Source organism: Schistocerca piceifrons, chromosome 4, assembly GCF_021461385.2.
Source record: "Schistocerca piceifrons isolate TAMUIC-IGC-003096 chromosome 4, iqSchPice1.1, whole genome shotgun sequence".
NCBI classification, from domain to species: domain Eukaryota; kingdom Metazoa; phylum Arthropoda; class Insecta; order Orthoptera; family Acrididae; genus Schistocerca; species Schistocerca piceifrons.
Genome location: NC_060141.1, coordinates 362947252 through 362956998, shown reverse-complemented (window position 1 = coordinate 362956998; position 9747 = coordinate 362947252). Strand labels below are relative to the sequence as shown.

The following is a 9747-nucleotide window of genomic DNA, read 5'->3' as shown; positions in this document are numbered from 1 at the left end:
GCCTCGCATCGTTCAGTCGCCTTACTATGCGATGCGTTCGGCACGGACGAATCTTGTTGACATGTTGCTTCTTCTAAATATCTGGCACTGGTGTGGCTGGAGCGCTGAGGTCCAGCACTTAAAAAAACGGGGGCGAGATCTCGACGCGGAAAGAGCTCTACGGTTCGTTGCCAACCTGCTGAGGGGTACCAAAAGATATTCTGCCTGGGGAAGTTGTTGGATCTACAAGAATGACACGTTGTTCTTCAATTGTCCTATCCTGCAACGCTCCAAGTGCCAAAATGGTTCCTGGTCAGGTACCCAACCGCGAAAAATAGACAAGAAGGGCGTTTTGAATGAAATAGTCGTTGTTTAACAGGAGATAGGACTGTAAGTAAGTTGACGGATGTACTACAAACAGTTGGGAGATTGAAACATCGCCTACTGATTGGATTTCTGCTTTCATTCATTTGTTGCGTAAAGAAAGAGATTTGAGTGACATCAGCAATTATCGACGGATTTCACTGATATCTCATACATGCAAGATTTTCTCCAGGGTCATACTAAACAGACACAGATCGCAACTAGACACACAACAAGGAGAACACCAGGGGGGGATTCAGAACTGTACTGAACAGATACCGAACCTAAAGTGAGTGCGACAGTTAGTGAAAGTGTCTGGTGAAAAATATGTTGTCTTTGTTGATTTTAAGAGGCATGTTTCTCAATTGACAGACCTACTCTCATGAAGATCCTGTAGGAACTAGGACTGGATCAGAAGACACATAATTTTATCCAGCATGCCTTAAACAACTCTACATCACGAGTAAAGTTCATAGGAAGGCTTTCAGGAAGTTCTGAAATCAAGACAAGGAGTAATCCAGGGTGATAGTCTGTCTCCTCTCCTCTTTAATTGCGCACTGCAAAAGGTGATAAAGAGAGATGAGAAAGATGTTAGCTAGACAGGGAATTCCAAACGGTATCTTTCTGGAAGACAAGCTCATTGGACTCACTGTTGATTTCCTGGCATGTGTCGATGACATCTGTCTAATTCAATAAAAACTTCCGTGAATCAGCTCAGTCTTCTCAGGCAATAAGCAGCGAAGGTAGGGATAAATGTGACACGTGAAAAAGCTCAGTAAGTCACGAAGATCAGAGACTCTCCTCGCACACTGCACTTGGAAGAAGGAGAAATCAATAAAAGGAACAGGTTTTAATGCCTTGGAGAAAGACTGGAGCCCAGTCTTTCCTCAAGAATAGCATTATTGTCTCGAACAACCAAGCTGGAACTGGCACAGCAAGTGACCGAGGCACGTATAACAAAACATGTCCATCCTGCAGCACAAAAGTGAACCATTATGAGACAAATATCCACCGTGAAACCCTACATCCTTCAGAGTATTAGGTACTCAGTAGGAGGATCTCACAGACAAATTTGAAATTCAAGAGAGAAATATAATGAGGAATGTACTGGGAACTGTCAAGGAAGGCAACGAATGTGAAAAACGACAAACGAGGAGCTCTACAAATACTATGAAAAAATTGCGGATGTGGCTAGTAAGCGACGTCTACAGGATGGATTTGTCTACAGGATCCTTCTCAGCAGGTTTACCAATCAGTTTCTCGCTTACGGCGAAAGAGAGAGACCAAGTCATCCTGATTGATGGAAGTGATAAAAGATTTGCTGGAACTGGGTGGTAAGGAAAAAGACAGAAAACACCTAATATCTCCCAGGAAAATGCTTAAACAAGTGAGGTTGCAGGACAAACCACCAAGAAATTCGATAAGTGCCCTCTGGACAAAGCACAGACAGGAAGAATTCAGCCAGAGAATGCGCAACTAATGGCAGAATGTAAAACAACATTCCCAGCACAATAAAATTTGGAAATTTGTGGTAAGTTCCTGTGGGACCATACTGTTGACGTCATCGGTCCCTAGGATTACACACTAGGTAATCTAAAGAAACTAACTTACGCTAAGGACAACACACACACCCACGTCCGAGGGAGGATTCGAACCTTCGACGGGGGGAGCCGCACGAACCGCGCTAAGGCGCCCCAGACCGCGCGGCCAAGCACTATAGCTGGTGTCGTTGCCCTTATGTGGTCTGTACTAAACAGAAGCGCAACGCGCGACGCTGTAGTTGTCGAGACAGGGAGGAGATGCTAACCCGGATCGAATTCGCACGGCGGATTCACGGCCGCTGGTCTGAGACACCAGACAACTAGAGTGCGGATTTTAGACCGTTTTCCACGCTCGTTTAGGCAAATGCTGAAGAGATGCAAATATTACTGATCGCTCTGGCAGAACCGGTACTCTAAAAACGCAACATTAAAAAGAATATGCAGGGGTACAGCCGGTCGTCTGACACTAGAGGGCGAACAAAAGAACGAAGCGGTTTGCTAACGAGTATTTAGCAGGCAAAATATGGACGGTAATAAAGAGGGAACGATGAGATGGCGTACGAGCAGAACAAGCGCCGCTGTTAGGGCTATAATCGGAGCGGAGTACCCGGGTCTGAGGAGGGAGGGTGAGGGGGAGGCGGTCGTTTTTCTGGCCCGGCGAACCCAAAGTGGCCGCAAGGAGCGCCCAGACCTGCTAATGACGGCAAGTGTTTTCCCGTCTACAGCGGCGCCGACGGCTGTCCAGCGCAGCGCCGGAGCGCTGATTGCGGGCGCCGCCCAAGGTCGCACGCGAGCCACAGCCAGCCCAGCAGCGTCACGGCCAACGGCTGCAGCTGCGGCAACCCGACCGGAGACCGCCCTGGACCAGCGCGGCACCTGCAGCGCGCGCGGCTCACCAACCACCACGTCCCGCGGTTGGCTTATGAGTGGCCGAGGAACCATAATCTTTGCGACGAGGCCTCAAGAGGTTGCATAAAGTGCGTCGAGGAAACCATCCCTTCTCTTCCCGCACTAGTAGCAGTCGTGGTCGAAAACGACAGTTGGCAATGCGATGAGTAACAGGACGACGTTCTCGAGAATCTTCGCCACTGCTGACACCCCCGCGGACGATTAAAACCTGCACCAAGTACATCTTGGGGCTGCTACACCAATGAACGCGACCTGACTACTTTGGAGTCTGTTGCACGGGGTGCGACCAATAGGGATCGTTCAGAACCACTCGACGAAATTTCAACGTGATCCAAGCAGCGTAGAACGTTTACGCTTTTTTAGCCCTCCAGTTTCGCGCCCTCATGTGGCGTGATCACATGGAGGGGTGGGGGGGGGGGGGGGAGGGGGTGCTATATTGACACATTCATAACTGAATGTGATCCCTGCAATTTTGCAACACCTTCCGTGCCACATACGTACCTTTGCTGATCACTTAGAAAATGTAACTGTAAAGAGACTACGACTCCCACTCAGCTCACTGGTGCTCCCCTATCCGAGGGGTGTCGAAGTGGCTGCATGCCTTCAAGCGTTAGAGCACCAGCGTCGCAGGACGCCGTGCTTTTGCACCATTACAGAAGGGCGTTGTTGACATCTTTGAGCCAAATTTCAAAATTATGCGTCGAAATAGGAGAAAACTTTGGAGCTCAAAAAATGATCCTTTAATTCTGTTGTGCAGTGTATCAGTAAGCTCCCTAACAGAGCACAGTGGTAACTCTGGAGCGCTGTAGACGGTGGCTGTCAGTTGACCCTCGACCGTTCACGTATGTCGTGGTAATGGAATTGTATGTACAGTCGGTTGTATGGAATCAGCCCAGTAAGATGCTTTGATGTGTAGACATGTCTTACGTTAAATCAGTATATGGAAGTCATTTGTCCAGGCACTGTGTAACAATAATGGCACAGAAAGGCGGATGACACAGAGAAGCCGAGATTCTATGTCTTTTTCCAAAAATATTTCACTGACGACGTTCACTGCGTAGATCGTCTTCAAATCGTCGCTCGAACGTCAGAACGACAGGAGCACTCCGTCTTGGGGCCACATGTGGCCCATCGGGACCATCCGATCGCCGTGTCATACCCTGGTGAGGATGTGGATAGGAGGGTCGTGTGGTCAGCACACCGCTCTCCCTGTCGTTATGATGATTTTCTTTGACCGGAGCCGCTACTATTCGGTCAAGTAGCTCTTCAGTTGGCATCACGAGGCTGAGTGCACCGCGAAAAATGGCAACAGCGCGTGGTGGCCTGAATGGTCACCCATCCTAGTGCCGGCCACGCCCGACAGCGCTTAACTTCGGTGATCTCACGGGAACCGGTGTATCCACTGCGGCAAGGCCGCTGCCCCAGAATGACAAAGGATGTACTAAATAGTCACGAGATAGAAAAGCAACTGAGAACGCTCAACAGATGAAAAGCAACTGACCCTAACGGGGTAGCAACGCGATTCAACATAGAGTAGTAGCACTGTACTACTAGTCGCTGGAGGAGCGAAGCGTTCCTGACAACTGAAAAAAGAAAAAGAAAGCGAAGGTCATTGCCGATATCAAGAAGGGATGTAAAACAGACGCCTAAAATTACAGGCCTATATCTCTGACGCCAGTCTGTTGTAGAATTTTGGAACATGGCTTCTGCTCGCGTTTTGTGATATTTCTGAAGACCGAAAATTTCCTCTCTAGGAATCAGTATGGCTTCCGTAAACGACGATCGTCTGAAAGCCAGCTCGCTCTGTTCGAATGTGAGACCCAGAGAGCAGTAGATACCAACGCTCACGTTGATGCCGTATTCCTCGACTTCCGGAATGTATACAAAGCGGTTCCGTAATGCCGCCAAACCCAGAAACTGCGAGCGTACGGAAAATTAAAGAAGCTGTGTGACTGGACTGAAGAGTTCATAGCAAAGAGAACAGAGCTTGTCGTTCTCAATGAAGAAAAAAGTAACTGCAGCCATGCCCAAAGGGAACTACTTTTACTGTACGCAGGGTATTAGAGTTTAAGTGCAGATACCTTTATTGGCGACTGAGGACAGTGTCCTGGACAATATTACGTAAGTATTTACTTCATTTTCAGACTAATAATAAGCTATTAGGAGTAGCATATATTTATTTTGGGTAGTACCTCCAAGTAATGTGGCAACAGCCAGCCAGGCTTATTTTGCACTGGGCAGTAGGTCAGGTGCTGAAGTGTGGACGCAAAATAGTTAGTCTATACTGACAGACATAATCCACTCAGTGGTGCAGTTACGACCGTGCAGAAAACATCAGGTAGTAAATTATGTGACGTGTCCGAGGGAAGACTGTTAGAGAAAAAACCACTAACATATTGAAATGGGGACGTATTAAAATATCAGCGATAACGATATCTGCATTTATACGCCTAACGTCCCGTATATAAAGGAACCTGTTGCGTAATTCTGAAGTTCCATGAGGCTTTTCACGCACGGTGATGATGTATATAGAGCAGTTGCAACACTAGAAAATTCTAGCAAAATGCATAAAGACCTGCAGAGAATCGACGTTTGTGGCAACGGTTGTTGATCCTCAGCATAAACAAGTGTCTTATTGCGCATGAGTTGGCAGGAAAACCCATTATTGTATGATTACACTATTGCAGAACAATCATTAGAAGAATTCACATCCGTTAAATATTTTGGAGTACGGGTACGGAGCGACTTAAAGTGGAACAACCGTATAAGAGTAATCGCAGATAAATGAGATCCCAGACTGACAATAATTGGAAGAATCATCATGGAAAGTGGTCCACCAAATAGGAAGGTAGCTTAAAAAACCCACGTTCGATCAATACATGAATATTGCTCGTCAGTCTGGGATCCGTACCACATCGATCGAGAGAGGAAAAAGAGAAGATACGAAGCAGAGGAGCGCATTTCGTCACGGGTTCATTTAATAAGCGCGATAGCGTCACGAAGTGCTCAGCCAACTGCAGTGGCGTACACTGCAATAAAGGCGTACTGCATAGCGGTGTGGTTCACTGTTAAACTTTCTAGAGCGTACTTTCCTGAAAGAGTCAACCAATGTATTGCTTCATCCTACGTATATCTCGCGATAAGTCGAAAAGTCCACGAGGGTAAAATTAGAGATATTCGAGCTCATGCGGAGGGTTACCAGCAATTATTCTTGCCGCGAACCAGTCGCGGCTCGAACAGGAAAGGAGCAAGCGACAGCGGTACACGAAGCATCCTTCGCCAAGCACCGTAAAGTGATTTATAGATGTAGATGTAGACGTGGTGGAATGGCAGAGAGTAGATATCGTGTTTGGACGTGTCTATGACCACACTATCCATGAAGTTGACAGATTTCACGTGGTATAAACGTGTTCTATGCAACGTGTCCACAAAGATTGGTGTACCAGTCATAGCTCATTAACACAACGTGAAGACAGTGCTAGTAAAAAAGATGCTAACCGACATGGGTTGGGGATGATAGTAATGAATGCAGGACCGTCTCAAAAAGCTTTCGAACAAATATTGATAACGTAGTTGCATACAATGGATATTTGCGGCCCGGTATCACACAAAAGGCTACTGCTCAAAGCGCCACAGCAGGCTTCACATCTTCAAGGAGACAGTAGCGTATTGGAGGTGTGGAGAGTGGTCTGAAGAGTCGCTGCTTCGCGTCTTTTCAAGCTACGCTGAGCGGCGAGAGCACTGACTGCCGTATGGGGCGTTTAACCTGCAGCGCGTGGAGGGTGTAGTTGATGTCGGCGAAGGTTGTGTTACATTTTGGGGGTCTCTTTCGTATCATGTTTTGGGCCTCCTTATTCACATTTTTCAAAAACATTCTCCGCATTCAAGCACTAAATTGTATCAATGGATATAGGTGAAAATTTTTGCCGGACCGTGACGCGAACTCGGATCGCCCGCTCAATGAAAGCAGCCGCCTTAACCGCTTCGGCCATCCGAGCACGCTTCCCATCCGACCAAAATTCCCAGCCTGTCACAGACTACTGGCATAGCGTTATCAATCCCTTACTCGCCATTTCGGATTCCCACGAAAGATCAGGCTTAGAGAGAAAGGGAGGAACGGGTATAGGCATGCTTATTTAAATATGGGGATTTGTAAGCAGGCAGAGGACGCCGCCGAGGTCTTCAACGCCTATATAAGGCAAAAAGTTTCTGGTGCAGTTGTTAGCTCGGTTACTGCTGCTACAATGGCAGGTTACCAAGATTTAAGTGAGTTTGAACGTGGTATTATAGACGGCGCACTAGCGATGGGCCGCAGCATCTCCGAGGGAGCAATGAAGTAGGAGATTTTAACGTACGACCATTTCACGAGTGTATCGTGAATATCAGGAATCCGGTAAAACATCAAATCTCCGACATCGTCGCGGCCGGGAAAAGATGCTGCAAGAACGGGACATCAACGACTGAAGAGAATCGTTAAACGTGAAAGAAGTGCAACCCTTCAGCAAATTTCTGCACATTTCAAAGCTGGGCCATAAACAAGTGAAAGTGTGCGAAACATTCAACGAAGCATCGTCGATGTGGGCTTTCGGAGCCGAAGGCCAACTCATGTACTCTTGATGACCGCAGGATAAAAAGCTTTACGCCTCGCGTGGGTCCGTCAACACCGACATTGGACTGTTGATGACTGGAAACATGCTGCCTGGTCGGGTGAGTCTTGTTTCAAATTATATCGAGCGGATAGACGTGTACGGGTATGGAGACAATGTCATGTATCCATGGACTCTGCATGTCAGCAAGGGTCTGTTCAAGCTGGTGGAGGATCTGTAATGGTGTGGAGCGTGTGCAGTTGGAACGAAATGAGACCCCTGATACGTCTAGATACGACTCTGACAGGTGACACGTACGTAAGCATCCTGTCTGATCACTTGCATCCAATCATGTCCATTGTTCATTCCGATGGACTTGATAAATTCCAGCAGGACTATGTGACACCCCACACGTCCAGAATTGCTACAGAGTGGCTCCAGGAACACTCTTATGTTTTCAAACATTTCCGCTGGTCGCCAAGCTCTTCTTTATCTTCTCTTGTTTACTTCTCATAGAATCGCCACTGTCACACACTTACCAATGAAATTACTCATTCGTGCGCGAATTTCATTTCCTGTACCAACGTAATCTTTATTCTAGTCTCTAACGCAGCCACTCACTTGTTGCAAAAGTAGCGCTGAAAGGAATCTTTTTATATCCTCATGTACACCCATGTTAAATATCAAGAACTTTCCAGTAACAATGTTCGATCTATAATGGACATTTGCAACTGAACGACTACCCCAAAACATCCATTGCGGATATTGGCCTTACCCATAAACTTCGAATTTTCTTTTGCATCTTTGCTTAATTTTCCTAGTAATACATCTCTTGTTCACTGTCAGAATATTACATTATTCATACCGTTCGATTATGTGTCGTCTGTGTGATATGGAATAGCTTCAAGTTTACACTTACATCGTGTTGGACCACCTTTTGCCCGGCGTCGTGCAGCAACTCGACGTGGAATTATCTCAAGAAGTCGTTGGGACTCCCTTACTTGGGAACTACATGGAGCCCACCATTCAATACTGAGCCATGGTGTCTCTATTGTCGCCCATAACAGCTAACGTGCAGAAGTGTTGTGCAAGAACTGACCTCTCGATTATGTTCCATAAATGCTCGATGGGATTCATGTCGGGCGATCTGGGTGGCCAAATGATTCGCTTGAATTGTTCTTCAAACCAATTGAAAACAACTGTGGCCCGGTGACACGGCACATTGTGATCCATAAAACTTCCATAAATGGTTGAGGACATGAAGCTCATGAATGGACGCAAATTGTCGCCAGATAACCGAACGTAACCATTTCCAGTTAATGATCGGTTCAATTGGACCAGAGGACCCAGTCCATTCCATATAAACACAGCCCACACCATTGTAAAGCCACCGTCAACTTGCAAAGCGAATTCTTGACAGCTTGAATTCATAGTTTTGTGGGGTCTGTGCCACACTCTAAACCTACCATCAGCCCTTACCAACTGAAATCAGAAGTCATCTGATCTGGCGCGGTCTTCCAGTCGTCTAGGGTCCAACCGATATGGTCACGAGTCCATGAGAGGCGCTACAGGTGATGTTGTGCTGTTAGCAAAGCCATTCGCGTCGGTCGTCTGCTAACATTTCCCATTAACGCCAAAATTCACTGCACTGTCCTAAAGGATACGTTCGTCGGACGTCCCATATGGATTTCTGCTGTTATTCCAAGCAATGGTACTTGTCTGTTAGCACTGACAGCTTTAGGCAAACGTCCCCATGCGTCTAGCTCCAACTACCATTCCGCGTTCAAAGTATGTCAATTCTTGTCTGCGGCCATAACCACTTCGGAAAGTTTTTCACATGAATCACCTGAGCACAAATGACAGCTGGGCCAATGCACTGCCCCTTTATATCTTGTGTACGCAATATTACCGCCATCTATACATGTGCATATCGGTATCCCATGATTTTTATCAAAAATAAAAAAAAAATGGCTCAAATGGCTCTGAGGACTATGGGACTTAACAGCTGAGGTCATCAGTCCCCTAGAACTTAGAACTACTTAAACCTAACTAACCTAAGGACATCACACACGTTCATGCCCGAGGCAGGATTCGAACTTGCGACCGTAGCGTGATTTTTAACGCCTCAGTGTGTAGGCAGTGTGCCGGCCGGGGTGGCCGAGCGGTTCTAGGCGCTACAGTCTAGAACCGCGTGACCGCTACGGTCGCAGGTTCGAATCCTGCCTCGGGCATGGATGTTGTGATGTCCTTAGGTTAGTTATGTTTAAGTAGTTCTAAGTTCTAGGGGACTGATGACCTTAGAAGTTAAGTCCCATAGTGCTCAGAGCCATTTTTTTTGTATAAGCAGTGTTCGTTCACTAACAATATAG

General features: G+C 46.9%; 1 protein-coding gene and 1 pseudogene across 1 annotated transcript in view; both read right to left on the bottom strand.

Moving 5' to 3' along the window:
* The window catches only part of LOC124795845, a 923569-nt gene that overhangs the window by 760768 nt on the left and 153054 nt on the right, over positions 1–9747 (bottom strand). The window lies entirely within an intron of this gene.
* LOC124796682 lies at positions 4096–4213 on the bottom strand (annotated as a pseudogene).